The 8,896-nt window shown below is 48.8% G+C and overlaps 1 long non-coding RNA gene across 1 annotated transcript in view; it reads right to left on the bottom strand.

Annotated features, from left to right (window-relative positions):
- Positions 1-208: 208 nt before the first annotated feature.
- Positions 209-8,896, bottom strand: part of LOC136631588 (uncharacterized) — a 32,409-nt gene continuing 23,721 nt past the window's right edge. Inside the window, exon 4 of the long non-coding RNA XR_010793064.1 lies at positions 209-384. This is a non-coding gene — a long non-coding RNA (uncharacterized lncRNA). The remainder of the gene's footprint in view (positions 385-8,896) is intronic.

Genomic DNA, 8,896 nt, shown 5'->3' with positions numbered 1-8,896 from the left:
TTAAGTAACTAGGCTCCTAAGTGTTTATGGGACTTTGTGTTTAGTATTACAAATTTGTATGGTTTGTTAATAAAGGTTAAGTTTTATTAGATACTTCGTATTATAGTCTTGATAACTGCGGTATAAGTATGAAGGTCTTGAAGTGATGATTTAGGAAACACCTCTGCTAGTGAAATCTATCAAAATAAACTTACCCACCTGCACCTGTGTATTTTAGAATGAGGTTCTCATCATCAAATTTCCGTCCATAGATGGATTTTCCGCCTGTGCCATTGTGATTGGTGAAGTCACCTCCCTGACACATGAATTGAGGGATAATTCTATGGAAGCTGCTTCCTTTGCAGCCAAAGCCCTTCTCATGTGTACAGAGGCAGCGAAAGTTTTCTGCAAATGAAAAAAACAAAAACATAAAAACACAAATGTGGACATTCTTACGTACAACCCCCCCCCCCCCCCCCCGCCAAAAAACTGTATTTCACTAAAATACCTAGTTTCCTCGAAAATAAGCCTTTGCATAACTTTGGAGGATGCAGAACGATTTTTCTGGATTTTTGAAGCTGCTTGAACTACAAGCCCTACTCCAAAATTAAGCTTTAGTTACTGCCAATTAAAAAAAAGGCAATTTAAATAGTGTCCAGGCAGCTATACTCATAAATAAAATCCTTCGGAGTAAAAATTTATTTATTTATTTTTGGGGTAACAGGGTAGTTATATTTAGGACTTATACAGTATGATACATATAACTTATAGCCTTGAAATCAATTAGCTCAATTTATTGAATGAAAGCATTGTGCCGAGATGGCATCCCCTCTTCATATTAAGGCTCATGAATGTCAAAAGACAAGGTTCACTGGCCGGAACAAACCAGTCATGTGAAAGTCCATCCTGTAATACCACATTTTCCCTGCAGTGGAAATATCTCACTAGCAGCAGCTTTCCCTCGCATTACCAGCTTTTAATGGGGGTGACAAGAGTTGAGCCTGAGGAAATCATCATTTTGAATGGGATTGTGCATGTTGGCATAACCTCTTTTAACCCCTTCTCGCCACATGACTTAAGGTTACATCTTTGCAGGCTGGTACTTAAGGCAACATGACGTAACCTTACGTCATATGGAACTCGCGGGATCTGAAGAGATCCTGCGGTATCCGGAAGCGGGCGCCAGCTATTACTGATAGTAGGGGTGCATTGGGACAGCGACCCATGCTGTTAACCCCATACACGCTGCAATCTTTGTAGATCGAGGTTTATAAAGGGTTCACAGAGGGAGCTCACTCCCTGTGAGGTCATTGGATCCCCCCCCCTATTTAATCGAGGAGAGCCGACGAGTTGCCATGGCAACATGACGTTAGCTACAGGCGTCCTGCTTTGCCATTGCCTATGATCGCTTTAACCAGCGATAAGGCATTGCAGGACAGAAGTCCTGCAATGCCTTACCACAGCGATCATAGCTGCAATGGATCAAGTTCCTGAGGACCTAAATAGTGTAAAAAAACTAAATAAATCGTGTAAAACGAAAAACATAAAAAAATAGAAAAAAAACCCCACAACCCCCTATTTATATGAAAAAACGTAAGAAACAAAAACACACGTGTGGTATCATTGTGTCCGTAACGATCTGTGCTATAATTTGAGCACAGTAATCCTGTGCAGCAAAAACTGTTGAAAATAAAAAAAAAAGATTAAAGGGGTTGTCCCGCGCCGAAACGGGGGGGGGGTTTTTCAAACCCCCCCCCCCCCCCCCCGTTCGGCGCGAGACAACCCCGATGCAGGGACTTAAAAGAACAACAGCACAGCGCTTACCTGAATCCCCGCGCTCCGGTGACTTCTATACTTACCGGTTGAAGATGGCCGCCGGGATCTTCTTCCTCCGTGGACCGCAGCTCTTCTGTGCGGTCCATTGCCGATTCCAGCCTCCTGATTGGCTGGAATCGGCACGTGACAGGGCGGAGCTACACGGAGCCCCATTGAGAAGAGAAGAAGACCCGGACTGTGCAAGCGCGTCTAATTTAGCGATTAGACGGCGAAAATTAGACGGCTCCATGGAAACGAGGACACTAGCAACGGAGCAGGTAAGTGAAAAACTTTTTATAACTTCTGTATGGCTCATAATTAATGCACAATGTACATTACAAAGTGCATTATTATGGCCATACAGAAGTGTATAGACCCACTTGCTGCCGCGGGACAACCCCTTTAAAGGCTTATTCATTCATTTTACCTTCAAAAAGACGCAATAAAAGCGATCCAAAAAGCTATATGTACCCTAAAATGGGAAAAATAAAAGCTACAGCTCGTGACGCAAAACAACAATACCTCACATAGCTGCGACAATGGAACGATTGAAAAATAATTATAATTTCCAAAAGAAAAAAGAGTGTCTATTGTGCAAAAGTGGAAAAATCTAAAAAATTATGTTTTTGTTACAGTTGTAATCGTACCGACCGCTGAAAAAATGTATTGTGTCATTTATGACTTGCTCCACTCCAATCCATACTAAATGCAGCAGCTAGGCCCATTTCTCTATCCAGTCATTACTCAGACGCCTCTGCATTATGCCAGTCGCTGCATTGGCTGCCCATCCACTGCAGAACTAAATTTAAACTCCTCTACCTCACTCACAAAGCTCTGCATGGCGCTGCACCAGCATACATCGCCTCTCTTCTGTCAGTACACCACCCAGCCTGCTCACTCCGATCGGCTAACACACTCAGACTAAACACCCCTGTAGTACGAACCTCACATGCTCGCCTACAGGACTTCAGAGCAGCACCCATCCTCTGGAACGCTCTACCCCAAGGTATCCGGACAATTTCCGATGCACGAAATTTCAGACGTGACTTAAAAACGCACCTCTTCAGGGAAGCATACCAAATCTCCTGACCTAGTCCCCTAACCCTCCCTATGGCGCCCCACCCTGTTTGCCTTCTAATAATTGATCTGCACATGAAATTTCCTATTGGCTGTGTTCCCCAGCCCTTGCACCTCCTGTACCACCCCCAACCATTTGTATCTAACCCAATGTACCTCACATTGTAATTGTATCGTTTTGCATTTATCCATGCCTGAAGGCGCTGCGGAATAAGTTGGCGCTATACAAATAAAGATTATTATTATTTATGCTCTTTGATTGACGCAGTTAAAAAAAATGTGAAATATATGCATCCAAAAATGGTAGCAATAAAAAAAAATATATAGTTCGCCACGCAAAAGACAAGCCGGGCATGTTGACAAAAAAATAAAAATGTTATGACTCTTGAAAAGTGAAATGAAAATCCCCCAAAAATCGTGGCTTCCTTAAGCCCAAAATAGGCCATGTCCTTATGGTGACTACCCACTACAGATTTTTTTCACTGCGAAATCCGCAGCAGTTTTTTTTCTGCAGGGGTCTATGGGACTTATAATGTTAAAATCGCGATTTCGTGGTAAATTGCGATTTTAACATTACAAGTCCAATAAACCCCTGCAGAAAAAAAAAACTCTGCGGAGAGACCTAAGCAAATGGAGCTCCTTATACCTCTCATGAAATGGCCGAGTTAATGCAATTAAAATGGATGTACTGCCCCGTTTCCTGTATCTTTGTCAAACAATTCCCATCGGGCTCCCAAGAACATACCTGAAAAAAATCCGATCTCTAATCTCCAACTTTGTTTGGAAAGGACGCAAACCGCGCCTGAGATACTCATTGCTAAAGAGGAGAAAAGAGAAGGGGGGCCTGGGTCTACTGGACTTCTCCCTCTACCAAAAAGCTAACATAGCAAACTGCGTACTTGACATCCTCAAAAGCAGAAACAAAGCTATGGGTGGATATAGACCACACAGGCGAAACAGATGGCCTATACAGAGCTCCCTGGATTCCGCCAAAATGGATCAAGTCTATACCCAAATCTCCCCCTTCAGCCTCCAACTATTTAAGGCATGGGCGAGTTTCGCCCCTCAATATAGGCTGGTTACAGCCCCAGGCCCCCTAACTCTGCTCTTAGCAAATCCCCTCTTTGAAGCTACTACAAATCAGAAGGGCCTTCTGGCTATTCCTGCGGACCCAATCCCTAGATTGAGGGACGTAGTGACGCAAACGGGACTGAAACCCATGATGGAGATCTTAAACCAGTCTCCACCGCAGCCAGGATTCTGGTTGCAATATCTTCAGCTGAGAGGGTTTGTGAGCACGCTGATCCCGAAAGAAAATCTGACGGCACCCCTGACTGAGTATGAGCAACTCTGTTTGTCAAGTCTAAATCAGAGTCATATGATCTCCACGTTATATAAAATGTTGCTGGATCGGGAGACGGAGGACGAGACTCTGAATTATAGGGAGGCCTGGGAACGGGAGTTGGGAGAAAACATTACGGGGGAGGACTAGTGTAAATTCTGGGCACTATCCACAGCTGGCAAAATACAAGACCTCAACTATAAGATAGTCTCAAGGTGGTATAGGACCCTGGACCACCTACAGAGGATCTTTCACCAGTTCTTCCCTGCGTGCTGGAAATGCAGTGGGAGCCGAGGTACAATGACCCACATTTGGTGGGACTGCTGGCCAGTAGCGGACCTATGGGAAGGGGTGACAACTAGAGATGAGCGAGCGTACTCATCCGAGCTTGATGCTCGTTCGAGTATTAGGGTACTCGAGATGCTCGTTACTCGAGACGAGGACCACGCGGTGTTCGAGTCACTTCCATTTTCTTCCCAGAAAAGTTTGCGCCCTTTTCTGGCCAATAGAAACACAGGGAAGGCATTACAACTTCCTCCTGTGAAGTTCCAGCCCTATCTCACCCCCCTGCAGTGAGTGGCTGGGGAGATCAGGTGACACCCGAGTATATAAACTGGGGCCGGCCGCGGCTCGCCACAGATGCACGCTGAGAGACATTAGGGAAAGTGCCGTCCTGCTGTAGCTGCTATAGGGAGAGTGTTAGGCTGTTATCTTCATCTTCAAGAACCCCAACGGTCCTTCTTAGGGCCACATCTGACCGTGTGCAGTACTGTTGAGGCTGCTTTTAGCAGTTTTGCACATTTTTTTTTTTTGTATATTGGGCGTGCAGACCATAGCGTCCTCAGTCTGCAGTCATTTTACTGAGTATAGGGGCAGTACTGGTGAGGCAGGGACAGTGGTACAGGGAAAGAGATATACTGGCTATATAGGCAGTGGGCTTTTTCAAAAAAATTGGAAATAAAAATCTTTGGGCTGCCTGTGACCGTGTTCAGTTTACTGCGTGTCTGCTGGGAGTAGTAGTCACTCACTATTACCCAGCTAGGTGTTACTGCAGCCTTGCGCATAATGTTTTCTGGCTGCACTGTGCTTTCAATAACCACAGTCATCCTCCAACAGGGAAATCCATATACAGGCTATATAGGCAGTGGGCTTTTTCCCAAAAATTGGAAAAAAATACTATATTTGGGCTGCCTGTGACCGTCTTCACTTTACTGCGTGTCTGCTGGGAGTAGTAGTCGCTCATTATTACCCAGCTAAGCCTGTGACCATCTACAGTTTACTGCGTGTCTGCTGGGGGTAGTAGTCGCTCATTAATACCCAGCCTTGCGCATAATTCTTTCTGGCTGCACTGTGCTTTCAATAACCACAGTCATCCTCCAACAGGGAAATCCATATACAGGCTATATAGGCAGTGGGCTTTTTCCCAAAAATTGGAAAAAAATACTATATTTGGGCTGCCTGTGACCGTCTTCACTTTACTGCGTGTGTGCTGGGGGTAGTAGTCGCTCATTATTACCCAGCTAAGCGTTACAGCAGGCTTGCGCATAATTGTTTCCTGGCTCTGCTGTGTCCGTTACATGATCGCCGTCATCCAGCCAGAGGGAAAGAGTATACATATATACGCTGCATACGGTGTCTGTCTGGTTTTTCACCTCACCATTTTAAAAAATTGAAGCAAAATACTTAAGGCCTACCACTGGCCTTTGGCCACTTGACTGGTTCTGCCCTGTGAATTCCAGTAGGTCAGTCATACGCACCTAGGTCTCACTACAGGCTTGCGCATAATTGTTTCCTGGCTCTGCTGTGTCCGTTACATGATCGCCGTCATCCCGCCAGAGGGAAAGAGTATACATATATACGCTGCATACGGTGTCTGTCTGGTTTTTCACCTCACCATTTAAAAAAATTGAAGCAAAATACTTAAGGCCTACCACTGGCCTTTGGCCACTTGACTGGTTCTGCCCTGTGAATTCCAGTAGCTCAGTCATACGCACCTAGGTCTCACTACAGGCTTGCGCATAATTGTTTCCTGGCTCTGCTGTGCGTTCCGTAAGCGAAGTCAGCCTCCAACCACAGGCCAATAAGCGGCACAATTAATTACAGCGTTCTGTTTCTGCTCTACTCGTAATACACCATGCTGAGGGGTAGGGGTAGGCCTAGAGGACGTGGACGCGCGTGAAGACGCGGAGGCCCTAGTCACGGTGTGGGCACAGGCCGAGCTCTTGGTTCAGGTGTATCGCAGCCGACTGCTGCGGGATTAGGTGAGAGGCAAGTTTCTGGGGTCCCCAGATTCATCTCACAATTAATGGGTCCACGCGGTAGACCTTTATTAGAAACTGAGCAGTGTGAGCAGGTCCTGTCGTGGATGGCAGAAAGTGCATCCAGCAAACTATCCATCGTCACCACCCAGTCTTCTATGCCTGAATGCTCTCGCTGCTGCTCCTCCCTTCTCCCAGCCTCCTCCCTCCCAGCAAATGACACATTCAGAAGAGCAGGCAGGCTCCCAGGAACTGTTCTCGGGTCCCGGCCTTGAGTGCTAAAAAATGGATCCTCTAACACCTGAGGAGTTTCTCATGACCAATGCCCAACTTTGGAAAGTTCCCGGGGTCCGGGTGAGGAGACTGGGGACTTCCGGCAACTGTCTCAAGAGCTTTCAGTGGGTGAGGAGGACGATGACGATGAGACACAGTTGTCTATCAGTGAGGTAGTAGTAAGGGCAGTAAGTCCGAGGGAGGAGCGCACAGAGGATTCGGAGGAAGAGCAGCTGGACGATGAGGTGACTGACCCCACCTGGTTTGCTAAGCCTACTGAGGACAGGTCTTCAGAGGGGGAAGTAAGTGCAGCAGCAGGGCAGGTTGGAAGAGGCAGTGCGGTGGCCAAGGGTAGAGGCAGGGTCAGACCGAATAATCCACCAACTGTTTCAAAGGTGTGGCAGTTTTTCACTGAGAGTGCAGACGACCGACGAACTGTGGTGTGCAAGGTTTGTCGCGATAAGATCAGCCGGGGAGCCACCACCACCAGCCTCACCACCACCAGCATGCGCAGGCATATGATGGCCAAGCACCCCACAAGGTGGGACGAAGGCCGCTCACCGCCTCCGGTTTGCACCACTGCCTCTCCCCCTGTGCCCCAACCTGCCACTGAGATCCAACCCCCCTCTCAGGACACAGGCACTACCGTCTCCCGGCCTGCACCCACACCCTCACCTCTGCTGTCCTCGGCCCCATCCAGCAATGTCTCTCAGCGCACCGTCCAGCCGTCACTAGCGCAACTGTTTGAGCGCAAGTACGCCGCCACGCACCCGCACGCTCCAGCGTTAAACGTGCACATAGCCAAATTGATCAGCCTGGAGATGCTGCTGTATAGGCTTGTGGAAACGGAGGCTTTCAAAAACATGATGGCGGCGGCGGCCCTGCGCTACTCGGTTCCCAGTCGCCACTACTTTTCCCGATGTGCTGTCCCAGCCCTGCACGACAACATCACCAACGCGGTTACTGCCAAGGTCCACTTAACAACGGACACGTGGACAAGCACAGGCGGGCAGGGCCACTATATCTCCCTGACGGCACATTGGGTGAATTTAGTGGAGGCTGGGACCGAGTCAGAGCCTGGGACCGCTCACGTCCTACCCACCCCCAGAATTGCGGGCCCCAGCTCGGTGCTGGTATCTGCGGCGGTGTAGGCTTCCTCCACTAAACCACCCTCCTCCTCCTCCTACGCAACCTCTGTCTCGCAATCAAGATGTGTCAGCAGCAGCATGTCGCCAGCAGTCGGTGTCGCGCGGCGTGGCAGCACAGCGGTGGGCAAGCGTCAGCAGGCCGTGCTGAAACTACTCCGCTTAGGAGAGAAGAGGCACACGGCCCACGAACTGCTGCAGGGTCTGACAGAGCAGACCGACCGCTGGCTTTGACCGGTGAGCCTCCAACCGGGCATGGTCGTGTGTGACAACGTCCGTAACCTGGTGGCGGCTCTGCAGCTTGGCAGCCTCACGCACGTGCCATCCCTGGACCACGTCTTTAATTTGGTGGTTCAGCGCTTTCTGAAAAGCTACCCACACTTTTCAGACCTGCTCGGAAAGGTGCGCCGGGTCAGCGCACATTTCCGCAAGTCCAACACGGATGCTGCCACCCTGCGGACCCTGCAACATCAGTTTAATCTGCCAGTGCACCGACTGCTGTGCGACGTGCTCACACGGTGGAACTCTACGCTCCACATGTTGGCCAGGCTCTATGAGCAGCGTAGAGCTATAGTGGAATACCAACTCCAACATGAGCGGCGTAGTGGAAGTCAGCCTCCTCAATTCTTTACAGAGGAGTGGGCCTGGATGGCAGATATCTGCCAGGTCCTTGGAAACTTTGAGGAGTCCACCCTGATGGTGAGCGGCGATGCTGCAATCATTAGCGTCACCATTCTCCTGCTATGCCTGTTGAGAAGTTCCCTGCAAAGCATAAAGGCTGATGCTTTGCGGGCAGAAACGGAGGCGGGGGAAGACAGTATGTCGCTGGATAGTCAGAGCACCCTCATGTCTATATCTCAGCGCGTGGAAGAGGAGGAGGAGGGGGAGGAGCCTGAGGAGGAAGAGACAGCTGGGCCCACTGCAGAGGGTGCCCATGCAGCTTGCCTCTCTTCCATTCAGCGTGCATGGCCGGAGGAGGAGGATACTCAAAGTGATCGTCCTAGTGA

This window comes from Eleutherodactylus coqui, chromosome 6 (assembly GCF_035609145.1).
Source record: "Eleutherodactylus coqui strain aEleCoq1 chromosome 6, aEleCoq1.hap1, whole genome shotgun sequence".
Lineage (NCBI taxonomy): Eukaryota > Metazoa > Chordata > Amphibia > Anura > Eleutherodactylidae > Eleutherodactylus > Eleutherodactylus coqui.
The sequence above is the reverse complement of the archived record's forward strand: the minus strand, read 5'-3'. Positions and strand labels throughout refer to the sequence as shown.